Source organism: Cornus florida, unplaced genomic scaffold (assembly GCF_030987335.1).
Source record: "Cornus florida cultivar Cherokee Brave unplaced genomic scaffold, ASM3098733v1 CherokeeBrave_3.0.0_Hap2_Chr09, whole genome shotgun sequence".
NCBI lineage: Eukaryota > Viridiplantae > Streptophyta > Magnoliopsida > Cornales > Cornaceae > Cornus > Cornus florida.
Genome location: NW_026775579.1, coordinates 71,413,996 through 71,428,009, shown reverse-complemented (window position 1 = coordinate 71,428,009; position 14,014 = coordinate 71,413,996). Strand labels below are relative to the sequence as shown.

The 14,014-nt window shown below is 34.3% G+C and overlaps 1 non-coding gene across 1 annotated transcript; it reads right to left on the bottom strand.

Moving 5' to 3' along the window:
- Nucleotides 1-2,520: 2,520 nt before the first annotated feature.
- LOC132275760 (small nucleolar RNA R71) lies at nucleotides 2,521-2,626 on the bottom strand. The gene has a single exon (XR_009470731.1). It is a non-coding gene; the product is annotated as a small nucleolar RNA R71 (small nucleolar RNA).
- Nucleotides 2,627-14,014: the final 11,388 nt, after the last annotated feature.

The following is a 14,014-nucleotide window of genomic DNA, read 5'->3' as shown; positions in this document are numbered from 1 at the left end:
TTCTCTTTATTTTCATATATGCGCAACCACGAGTGTTTCTAATTCTTAATTATCACATTATAACATTACAATCCTTCATTCAAATTTTAGCACTACCTATACGGTCATTGTCATCGATATGAAGAAAAGATCTGTAAACTAACCTTTGCGTGTTTTATATATCCCAGACCATCTAGAATAACATTGAGATAAAAACGCACAAAAGATTTGGTAGCAATTCATTTCATCAAGAATTTCTATAAAAACAAAGAAAAAAATAAGATGTACTATATAAGTTTAGAACACAAATAGGTATTTCGCATATAGTCTTTAAACACAAATGGGTTAAAGAAAACCAAAGAGTATAAAAGATTAAGATGAATAAGACCATAGAGAGAAACTTGAGAAAGTATGTGTGTATTGTTAGGCGCTAAATGTTATACATTTTAGCCCCTTTACTTGCATGTTTTATTCTCTTAGTAGTAGTTTATTTGTGATTTTACATTATTTTATTATTTTTATTTATTTTAGGGCTTTAATTGTAATATCAGTCGAGACCAGTAATTTCGAGCATTAAAAGATGACATCCGTGGGACCCAGCAATGATGAAGATTCAAGTCTAATTATATTTAGAAAAAAGTCCAAGGGAAGCCCCAAGTTGATGAGAATGGAAAGAAGAAGAAAAGGAAGAATCCTTCTTCAACTAGGAAACTTTCGCCAAACTTGGTAACTTGAACCCGTTTTGGTAATACGTCTGTATCTCTCTCCTCGAGTGTCAAAACAGCTAAATTACCGCTATGGTTGAAAGGAAATTCGAAGAGCTACAATTTTTTATTTCACAAGGATTTCATAAAATAACTGTTTACCTTGTCAAAACTTAGGCTGGAAGTCTATACTTATTTTGGAGTCCTTGTTTGGCAGAATTTCCATATATGTCTTCTATATGAAAAAGGGAACTTTAGGGTTGATTTTCTCTTATTTAAAGAGAGTTCTCTACATCATTAGGATCATACAGAGGAGCTTGAGGATGAGATCAAAGGAGAAGTATTCAGAAGAAAGAAGGGATCAATCCATGACGGTGAAGATATTTTCCTCAACCATGAAGAATTCCACTCGAGTTTTGCTTGGCTAAACGTTTTGCTAGGGTTGTGATGTAGCCCTAACTTAGCACCACTGGTTTGATTGTATTTATTTATTTGAGAACAATTATTATTCATGCATGATTGTGTAATCTATATGATTTTTAATTGACTTTTCAATAAAAATCGGTTTTAAAGTTTTAATTCAATTACAAATATTTGTCTATCTTGTCTTAGATATTTGAATCTTGTAATTGAACACAACTCATTCACTTCTTGTAGTTGTGAATGAGATGATTACACAATAGTTTTTCTCTGAATATAATGTTAGAGATTTGATGGATTATGCCTAGAAAAGATAGACCATACTACACCCTAGAGTAAAGTAGTTAAATAAATTATTTATGCCAATCGAAAATAATCCATGCTTAGCTTTAAATTATATTATCTTCTAGTTGAATTAATATGTACTTGTAGTCATGATTAATTTTTTATGCATGTTATATATATGTCTCCAATAAATTGATGCAATTGACTGGTGGTGTGACGTTAGTGGTAAAGTCATGCCCCTAGTTCTCTCTCTATATTTTCTACATCTTATTTAATCATTGTTATTTATTTTATTCATTTAGAATAAATCATCACAATTTGGTTATTCTCTTTTCAAGTTAATTTGGAATTTGAGAAATCTGTTGACAAACTACATTTACACAAGTCCCTTGGGTAACTCCCTTACAAGTAAGCCCTAACTGTAAAGATTCGTGTACTTGCGAGTGGTACATATATATCCCACAACAAGTTTTTGGCACTGTTGCCGAGGACTTGTTTTAGTTCTTGACAGATTATATTAAATTATATAATTAATTTCAATTAGGATTTTAGTTTAGTATTTTATTTTATTCTATTGACTATTTCAGGTGGCAGTACACGTTTGGAATGTTCTTTGTCACTCCCTAAGCTTCCGTTAGACCCAGAAATTGAAAAGACTCTCAGAAACTTGAAGAAATATTTTGGACGCCTTGAAAAGGAAAAGATGGCAGATGATCGAGAGAACCTTAGGGAGTTGCAAGTCGAATGAGCAGTTCCACCAGCTGCATGAGCGGTTCACTGTTTAAAGGATCACTATGAACCAGGTGCATATAACTCTTCATCTATAGTTCGGTATCTTGAAATAAGGGCACATCACTACAAAATTAAGGCCAGTACTCTTCAATTACTGCCTACTTTTTACGGCTTATCAAAAGAGAATCCATATCGGTACTTGGATGACTTTGCAGAGGTGTGCAGAACAATAAAGATCCAGAGCTTTGATGATGATGTGCTTAAGCTACACCTTTTCTCCTTTTCATTGAAGGAAAAGACAAATACTGGTTTAATTCCTTGCCAGCAAACTCCATCACTATATGGGCAGAGTTGAGATAGAAGTTTTTGAACAATTACTTCCCCATGGTGAGAACTACTCAATATCAAGATGCTATTACTCGTTTTGGTCAAGGGCTTGATGAGCCTTTTCATGAGGCTTGGGATAGATTCAGAGACCTCCTTCGAAAGTGTCCTCATCATGACATGCCAAAATGGCAGCTTGTCAACTTCTTTCATAAGGGGCTCAATGAGGCACAAAGGTATATGATGGATGCATCTTGTGGTGGAAATTTTATGTTGAAGAGTGTAAAGGAGGTATGACAGCTCTTCAAAAATATATATGATAATTCTACACAACATGTCTTACCTCCAGTAGCAAGGCCTCCTCCCATATTGAGGAGAGCAGAAAGTGTGAATGAAGCAGGGGTAAATCAAGGGCTAGTGAGCCAGATGGAGGCATTAACCAATTGATGACTTCACAGTCAAATTTTACTCCTCCTTCGACTGATGCTCAAGGCTTTGAAATGTGCTCTTTCTGTTCCAGTCCAACTCACCATATGTCCATTTGTCCAAGTACAGCTCAGTATTCAGAAATTTCACAAGAGCAAGTTAATGTTGCCTATGGAAGGCCCAGAGGTAATATGTTTTCAAACACTTACAATACAGCTTGGAGAAACCATCCTAACTTCTCATGGAGAAGTCCAACCATAGGAAAATCAGCTCCTCCACCTCAAGTACCTCAAATGCAAGGCAATTTTCATTCTCAAGTACAGAATTCAAATCCTCCAGGGTTCACTTCTATGAATGCCTTCAGTCAAGCTCAACAATTCTTATCAATGCTCGAGGCAATGATGACAAAGCAGTTAGAGCCAACTAATTAACTTGTGCAGTCTCATTCTAAACTTGTGCAATCTCATTCTCAATCCCTTGCCAAGTTAGAGACTCAAGTTGGCCAACTAGCTCAAGCCTTGAACAGAAGAGAGTATGGCAAGCTTCCTAGTCAACCAGTGGCTAATCTGTGACGGCCTAAGTATTACAAACCCGGTGCGACAATGATGACCCGAAAGTTAATCCGATATCATATCCGAAATGCGGAAGCAAAATAAGAAACAAGGTCTCTAGAGATATACATCATCCCTAAGACGCCAGAGTAACTTCCCATGAAGCCATGGAAATTAAAAGAAAGCAATATGCGGAAGCTAGGATTAAAAACAGCTAAGTATGACTCGAGGGGAAAAACAATCCTTTCAGAATAAGAATGGGTGCTACCATGCACACCATTGGATAGACACTGAAAAAATAATAAGTTTAGACTCAAGAATCGCTTGATTTGGAGTCCGGATGTAAAAGATATCGAGTTTCGAAGTTTTGAAACAAAAAAAAAAAAAAATGCAAAGTATCAATGCATGTGCGATCGATCGCATCCAATGCGATCGATGGAATGGAAAAAGTTCTGCAAGTCTGCAGGTGCGATCGATCGCACCCTAGGTACGATCGATCGCAGTACCTGCGATTAACCAAAATTTGAAATCTCTGCAAGCATGATCGATCGCACCTTGGGTGCGATCGATTGCTCCAAATGCGAACGGTGAACCTGTTTTGAAACCTTTATGAAACTTTTTTGGAAAAATATTGTGAAGTAACCCGCCTTAAAATTGGATGTTCTATACAACCATGGTCTAAACCAAGATTGCCATGCACAAAAAAATGACAATAATACCCCCCAATGGCATACATTGCATAAATGAGCATGTACTTAAGTTTAAAAGCATCCATAGCATACATAAAAGTTGTTTGGCCCTAGGCCTCATTACATGAACATCAAGGAGTCTCAAAAGAGTGTACTTATGTACACTTTTGTGATACCCCTCGATTCTAGAGCCACGGGTGATCAAGTCTGAGCACAAATCCGAGGGACATCAAACAATTAATATATAATTAAGCACAGAATACAAATCGAATTAATAAGAAATAAATAATAAAGCAGAAAAGAATTCTAATTAAAAATCCTCAAAATAATAATGTTAAAATCCATTAATCCAAAACCTCCAAAGTAACTCCATTAATTTAACAACTCGAGAATCCCTCAAGTGGACCCCTAATAAAATCCCAAACTAGAAAGGAAATAACTGTAATCAAAATCCAAAGCTAAATGAAGAAGTAGTCCTACGTAGTCAGAGGAATGAATGTCTGTATCTACTCTGCACAACCAAGCTCTAACCCTGGAACTGACGAGCACCTGAAAAAAATAAGAGAGTGGATCAGGCCCACATGCAAGTCCTATTTTACTACGATCCATACAGAAACCCGATACGCAGATACATCCTAAATAGCTCAACAATATCTAGAGTAATCCATATATATATAAGTACACATTATAGGACGCTCGCAAGTCCAATAGGTCTGTCTCAGCCTGAGTAGAAATACCATGCAAATCGCACATAATGTGGTCATGTGTACCTAGACCTACCAGGGAACAACACATATGTCTAATTATCCATCCTAGGCGATATACGCACCCTAACCATGGTCCTGAGACTCAAGCTCATACCATATCACCATAGCATAAATATATAAAATCCGTATACTCCTAATACAAAATACCATCCATCTGGTATATTGGCTTGATAAATGTATAACAATCCATCTAGTAGGTCATGCAATTATTTTATTGACATGACTCTAACATGAGTAGGACTTAACCTTTATGGTTAATCCATACTTCCATCCAGAATAGGTAGGACTTAGTGTTTGAACTAATGCATCCCTAGTATGCCACTGTCTCATACCGGTGCATACAATCCTCCAAATAGCATAGTTAATAAAACAACACTATATATTCATCAACCATTCTCCAAAATATGCATTAATATAAGTTAATACATATATAAAGATCTTAGGCATTCATTACAATACCTAAAAATCATATTCCAACTATTTAAATGGCTAAAGTAAATTTAGGCATCTAAATCCTCCAAACAGTTCATTACTTAATGCGGTTAATAACAAATTAAACCATAATTTAATCCAACCCAAGCATAGTAAATTTCAAGTATTTCACTGTAATTATAACTCTGTTTCAATATGGTTAAACAGTATAAAATCATATATATAAGAATATCCAAGTTCCAGTATGTAAGTTGTTTAACAACCAAAGTGCGACATGTATGACTTTTCCCTAATTTCACACTATCCGTTCCCTAATCCATTTATGAATTATTATCTCCCTATATGTTTACAGGTTTATAACAATCATAAACAACATTCCAAGCAGTTTAAACGAATTAGAATTACCCTGCACAGTCCAAACAACACCCTAAAACCATATGTACGCAAAATTGGGCGAGAGCAGGCTCTCATAAATTGAAAGCCTGTTCCTTTATCATGAGAGCCGGCTCCCTACCTTAGGGAGCCTGCTCTATGCAGCATGGAGCCAGCTCCATGTCCCTTGGAGCCGGCTCCATTGAAGAAGGAACTGGCTCCCTTCTTTTGGGAGCCTGCTCTCTCTCTCTCTGAAGCCTGTCTGTGTTTTCTGTTGTCTTCCTCGCCTCCGGCAATACTGGGAGTCTCTGTACTAATTTTATTACGTGTTCTAGGGTTCCATATAAGTCCGAGATTAATCATAAAACATTGTTATACAACCATGACATGAATTGAACACAAGATTCTAAAACAACGGCAACAGTATTTCAATTCAAAACTTTAAGCAAACTCAAACCATATTAATTCAATAAAATTACACACTGTTAAACATGCATAAAAGATGTGTTTAAGCATTAATTTAATCCCTGGAGTCTACCTAGACATGCACAGAACACAGGTTTAAGGGAAAGAGATGGAATAGAGACTTGCCTTTAGGTTTCCGTTTAAAACCTTAAACCTCCGTCTCTGTAATTTCTGACCACTTCCCAGTCTGCCGTTTCACTCATCTATTGCTCTTGGTTCAACCCAAAAGCACTCCACCCCGACCTCCTTGAACCTCTTCGTCTATCTCTCAAAATCCCTCTCTGCCTCTCAATATCCTCTGTTCGTGGTTTTAGTCGTAAACCCTAGACAGAACCCATATGATAGTATATGTATACAGACGTCTCTAAACCCTAGTCCACTTAGAATTAGAGATTGAAAACCCTAATTAAATTCTAGTCGGCCTCCACGTGAATCCTAAAAGAAAACTAAAACCTAATTTAAACATTAACTAATCCGTAATGTAAACCCATTCACGTATATAAGTTACTAACCAATTACCATTAATTTAATTATAGAAAAACCAATATAAAATACAACTAATTTAATCTCATTAAAACAGGTGAATTCCAAATAGAAAATACAACTAAACAATTAAAGAAAATAACACACAATAATTAAATAATTCAAATAAATCAAATATCAAATAATAAATGCAAATAAACGATTAAACAAATAAAATTAACAATTAAACAAATAAAAATGCAATAAAATAAATATTAACATGCCGAGACTATCCTTTTAAAATTAGAGGTATTACAACTTTACATGTTCCACATGATATCAACACGTTTTAAAACAAGTTACATTTTACAAATACAAAAGTAACAAAGTATGCTAACACTTGCATGCATCAAAAATGCATAGAGATTGTCCAATTGCATCATAAGCTAATCTAAGGACGTTGTGCATCCCAAAACAAGGTCTCCTTACCTGAAAATAACCCAAACAACTAGGGGTGAGTAAACAAGTTACTCATAGGAAATGAATATGCGTATACCCTAAAGTTTCAATGGCTTTTGCATGCATAATATAAACCGTACTCAAGTGGATCATGCTCCCTAACGTCTACATTTCAAGGGGAAGCTAAGGCAACGTCCTAAGCTATATTTAACACGAATTGAAAGCAATCCACAATAGGTATATTAATCTAATACAATGGGATAATCCATAATATATAACAAGTTACAACCCTAGGTTATATCAACTTGTAAAATGAACGCAAAATCATACAATGTGGAAAACTTAGAGGTGGCGTCCGGTTGTGACCTCACAACATAAGACAATACAAGTTGTTTCAGGTATTAACCCTTGAGGAACTACCTAAGTGCGCACTATAACTGGGAAAAACTTGTACCTCCCGTACTAGGGTCAAACCCTAGCCATTTCAATGTTTCTTTGCCCCAAGTATCTCCAAAATCAACAAGTTGTCACAACAACTACAAGTACTACAATGCAACTAAACACTTTCCATGCACAACTAACATTTGATAATCACACACAACCATGCTCTAAGTCTCCAAGGTACAATGGTATGTGAAATGTCAAGTTTATAATGCAACATCAACTATGCTATAACAAGGTTATTAAACAAGGGACTTTATCCACAACATAGCATGCTTAAAACCTTAACTTAAACAACAATATAGCATAGATTTCACAACATAAGCAAGGTAAGATATATACTAGAATTTCATAAGCATAATACAAGAAATCTCTAGATTTTATTTTAACCATACACAAGTCATATGCAAAATGAAACCCTAGGTTAAAATAAATCAAGCTTCATCTATATACAACCCTAGAACTTCACTAAACATGCATACAACTTATATCAACTACAAAGAAACACAAGATACACATAAAGTATAAACATATTTCACCCCCTATTTTCTTATTGAAATAAATTATGAGAAAAATTCATATTAATTTGATGACATATTCTCCATTAAATTTGCATAAATTTACCTTTACTTTTTAAAATTAATTGTTTAAATAAAAATCTTTAGTTAATTAAAAAAATTAATTAATTTTTTTAATTTTTTTATGAATATATTACATGAAAAAGTAGGTATTTTTTTGTTTAGTAATATATTAAATTTTCATCAATATATTATATGAAAAAGAATATATTTTTCTACGGTGAAAAAGATTATATTATTTTAAGTTTTATTATAAATAAGAAAATTTTAATAATAAGTTAATCATTTTAGAAAATGGTAGTTACAAATTTATTTATTTATTTTTTTTTCATTTTTATGATAAATTGATACTTTTAATAAAATTAAGGTAAATAGTATAATTAATATTTAGATAAGAGAAAATATAATAAAAATAATAAGAAATGAAAATTTTAATGAGAAAGGGCAAAATAATCTTTTGCGATGAGTTTATCTTAATTGAAACAAATTAATAGTTCAGAGGGGTTATTTGCAAAAGGGCAATAGTTCAAGGGGATTTTTTACACTTTACCTTTTATTTTATTTTTTTATTCCTTGTTGTTTGCATATGTTCAATATTTCATTCATTTAATTCATAGCTTTCATGTATGTAGGGATAACAATATTTGACATGACACGTTAACACAATATGAGATAAGAGGGTTTGGGTTTAGGGTAATCGTGTCGACACGAATTGACCCGCTAATTAAATGTGTCGTGTTCATATTTGACCATGTAAACACGATTATGACACGATTAACTAAACGTATCAGATAAATGTGTTGTGTTCAAGTAAAAAATGACACATTTAGCTAAACATGTAGAATAAACATGTCGTGTTCGTATCAAAAATAACTTAAACGTGTATTTTTGTATCGTATCAAGTCTTGATTTATTTATTAAACAGGTTATACGTGTTGTATTGTGTCGTGTTATGCGTGTAATAATCGTATTGTGTTCATGTTAAAAGTCTTAAACACGATTAATAATCGTGTTATGTTCGTGTCGACCTAATTGTGTTCGTGTCGTAATCGTGTCGACACGAACACAATACGCCGACACGAATTGCCACCCTACCTGTATAGTTTGAATAAAAATAAAATGTTTACATAGTTTCCATATTCATAAAGCAACTAGTGTAGGCTTTTTAAGTCTTCATTTCTCCTTCTAATGAGATCAACAATTTTTTTCCCCTTGAATGTGTATATTTTATTCAAAAGAATAGGCAATAAGGTACACAGAGAAAGAACCCCAAAAGCAGAGTCAAGAACAACAAAGAAAAATAGAAGGTTCAGGGCATACCCCAAATCTAACCAAGCGAAAATAAAAACTCAAAACAGCATCTCAATATTAGAAATTGAATTTGTTTGGTTTATAACTCTAGAGACAGTTCTTAGGAATTTAGGGAACATAAAATTGTTTTCAAATAAATATAAAAAACATATACTTTTTTTTATAGCTTTTTTTTTTTTTTTTCACCTACTTTTTTTTATAGCTGAGTTTTCAGAAAACTGAGTCAAGTAGAATTTTTTGTACTGTTTTTTGTGTTTTAAAAAACTATTCTCAGAATTACAAACCAAGTAAGCTATTTTCCATGGCTGTTAAGCCTTCAAAACATGCTTCCATAGTCAGAAGGTGAGAATGGTGAGAAGTGCCCCAGTGAACTCTACGATGTCTTTCATTCCAAATACTCCATAGAATGGATGTAAACCAACATTTCAACAGTTTATTTCTCACTGACTGACCCTTGGTCTGATCCACAAGCCAATTAATAACTTCAGAGAAGTGCAGCAAACTAAGAAAGCTAAACAGTGAATTCTCTTCGGTGCTCCAGCCATGCACCAACATTTGAGTGTACTAGAGCTGAAAATTGATATCAACATTTAAGTGTACTAGAGTCGTAAATTGATATTGGTTATTATAATTCAATTCATCGATTTAATCCCAGTGATTAATTTATCATTATTTTCTTCGATTTCTATACTAACTTAATTTTCTAATTTTAGGACTTAATTGAACGTGGAGCTTAGTTAATTTGATTCCTAATCAAAACTGTTGTTTCAAACTGCTGAAAATGTTCTTTTGTGCAGTAGTTATATTTTAGAGTCTCTGCATCCAATATCGTTTTTAGTTTTACAAAATCTGAGCTACTCTTAAGGCATAAACTTTTGCCCTTTTTCCGATCTTCCCTTTGTAATAGCAATAGAATCAGAATTAAAATTCTACTATTTCTGAGATAGATGCATATAAGTATTTTATTATATCGTGCTTCAACCTTCACATGATCAGAGTACACATTATCAAAGATACTAATTTGGTAGACATAAACTTTTATGAAAAAACATATATTTAGCGTTCGAAAGTGACGTATTCGACTTTATCGGAATGTAAGAAGGGAATGACATTACCGTGATGTCATGATGACATCATCTCCGCCCATATGAATGCAGTCGGATATGACTTTCGGACACTTAATCACGACTCAACTTTTATTACATTTTTTCCTACCACTCTAAGCCAATATGGGTATAGAGAACCTTCCTTCATCACTTCTTATAAATTTTAATCCCTTTCCACCTTGATTCCATGTAGTGGCTTGAATCATCTGGTGCAGCATAAACTCCACATTCGAAGTAGAAATTTCCTTGCCCTTTATCATTGGTGTCAAATTTTTGGACACCATTGATGAATATTGTCACCTTTCCTTTATCCACATTATGAATTACGTTTATCCTGAACCACTTATCATACAGATTCGTAGCCACCACGTCAAACTTATAGTACTTCATATCGCCATTGTAGATCCTGAGTTGCAGAGTTGTAGCTGCTTCTTTTGCCCCAAGAATCTGCATTATTGTGACACCAGAAGTCCCCTTTGGCACATAAGCATACCCTTCAAATTGCCACACTCCATATGTGTAATCAAGACCCTACAAGAAAATTCAGGAGAATAAAAATCATCACCGATTAGAACTGTGTTATTATATGTACTATCACTAACATTTACGTATGGGTATGAGAATTATTATCATGTCCTGTGCATGACATGTGGGAAGGGTGGGACCACCTCAGGAGGGGTGGGGTCCCCACAGATATAGATCGATCTCCACCCTCCTTGTATAGGAGAGGATCCAAGTATACAAGTATGATGAAGAGAGTGAAAGTGAGTACGCTAAAGCGAATTTCTGTGCGCGGCCTAGTTCCACTGTCAGCTTTGAAGGGCTTGTCGTTGTTGTAGACCCATAGACTCCGAACTCCATCTTTAAAACTCTAGCGCTCCTGCAGAGGCTTGTCGTAGGGTTTCTGTAATATGAAATTCTGTTCTGTTAGTGGCACAAGGGTGAATCCATCTGTGGGATCAGCACTACAAAAAAGGTTTAGGCTTGTAGAAATGGTGGCAAGAAATAGAAATGAAAGACTCTTGTGGTAAGAAATGGACATGTTTGTGCAAATGCCCAAATACTAGCAATCCTGCAGGTTTTGTGAAGTTTACAAATTGAAGCTGTGAGTTTTTATAGGACTTGGAAGGCGATTTAAAGGTTGATGCTTCTAGAAATAGCATCATTTACTATCGTGAAGATTATTTTTTGAATATTAGTAATTGTAACTTCATGTTTTTGGTGGATGTAATGGTATTATTTTTGTCACAAAACAAAGTTAAATTTGAGAATTTATTTTTTTCAAATTAAATAAATTTATCCACATATTCAATTAGAAAACCTTTATAATGAGACTGGAAAAATTAAGAGTTACTTGGACCAAAAAAAAACAAAGAGAGCCAAGTTTTATTTACCTCCTCTTATTATACATAGACTTTTCCGTATTATTTTACTATTTTACTTATAAAATGTTTGTTGTCATTTCAAATATTGAAATGGCAAAATTGACCGAAAAAAAGGTAAGTGAAATTATAAAACATAAAAGAAATTTATGTTAGATATTGATGTGAAATTTATTAAAAAAATAAATAAATAAAATAAAAATGGAAGAAGTAGTAGGCAAAGGGGGTCCTTACCCAACCGGGCAGCCGCCCCTGACTTTGACCTCTATTTTTAATAATGTTTAGTATCAATGCTACTCTGGTGATAGTATTTTCTAGAAGGAAATAATTGAAACTATTATTTCTCACTGCGCACGGACTAGCTCGATTGGTAACTATCATTAGGGGTACTTTCCCTTATATTTTCAATTTTTCATCAAAAGTGAAATTTAAAGTTAAATGATGCACGTAATTTGTGGACAATTACTTACTATCTGAATAAGCAAACCGTTGGAAAGTTCAAAATGACTAATGGAAGGATTGATGCTTCAATAACCAAAAATAAATAAATAAATAATAATTGCTCTCTAGGCCGGGTCTCTTTATGTGTTGTGCTCTTCAGTGGGTTGTTGAGACTTTAAAATTGTTCTAAATAGAGGGGAGGACTCTTTTGTCTACTTAGATGCTATTCTTTTAATTCCTCTCTAAAGGTCAACCACTATCTCATGATTCATGAATATTACTGTGAGGAATCAATGAACCCACCGCGCCCCGGCAATAACGGATGCTAACATGTTGTCAATTTTTCTAGTCGGCCGATGATGCTGGTCTAGGCACGGCACACACCCGTGACCCGCTTACTTGACCATTTAGGTACTTAAATTCTTAACTTTTTACTTTGAAAGGTGAAAAAATACAACTGGATAATAACCTTTGATTTTTCTTTTCTTTATATCAGTTGTTTTTCAGTTCAAGTGCAACCAATTGTAATACTTAGGCCATGGAATCTAGATCATGGATTTATGTAAAGCACTGTGAAAATGTCCAAGCTGCATGACAAACCAGAACAAGGTGGTTAGTTTTATAAAACCAAAAGTTTAAAGTACAGTACTGAAATTGTGCATACCTTTGATACTTGTTTCAATATTAAAAGTTTATCACTTTTTAGAGATGTTGAATCTCTACAACCCCTTAAATTTTTATCTCGTTTTAAGCAGAATTATTCTTTTGATTGATATTCCAATTATGTCATTAACCGTGCTACAATTAAATAATCATTTAATTTTTTCAGAATTAAGTTATCAAACAGCATCCCTCTCGTACTTGTAATTTCCATACAAAAACTTTAATATTTATAAACATGCCCTCACTTAATTCTTACCCAAAAAAACCTCTCATTTTATAACTCATGTGCCCTATGAGATTTTCAAATTTCAAAAAAGACTTGTGTCTTTTCTCTTCCAGCGGTCCCACAAAATTCTTAAGAATCAAAATTCAGAAAATACCATTCCTTTGTTATTTAAAGAATTATTTTGGTTCAATTTTTTGGTATCATATCATTGTAATGGTTGCCTCCTCTTGGAGCACAGAGAGATTGCTTTTGATATCAAGCTAATTCCTGTCATCGTGAACTCGAGCGCATTTGTATCGTCGTGAACTTGACTCTCCAGTAAGTATTCACATACATTTCACAAATTATTCATTCCGAAGCTTAAACTATTCATCTTTCCTTTAAGAATGGGGACGAGAGATCATACTGTTGGACTATAATTTTTCACGTATTTTTCTTTTTCAAGTAAGCCCGAATAGAGGATTTAGTTTTTAATCTATTTGAAGCCCGACGCCTGGCCAGTCAAGAGGCCCGCAGGCCGCAGGATGTCTTGGGTCTCTCAATTATCGCAAGCCCGAAATCGATAAACCCAAAAATTTTGGGCCTACATGGGCCCAGATTTCCCATTTTCGGGCTGAGCCAGGCCTGCCCTGGTCAATTGTACTGTAGAAGGGCTACAAAAATGGTTAAGTTCACCACACCATCGACCAAATACAGACAACACAAAGATCTACCGTTTGATGCAGCCAGTATCGTGGTCCAAACCAAACGAACGGTTCGTAACCCATTAAATCTATCATGTTATATCACAACGATCACA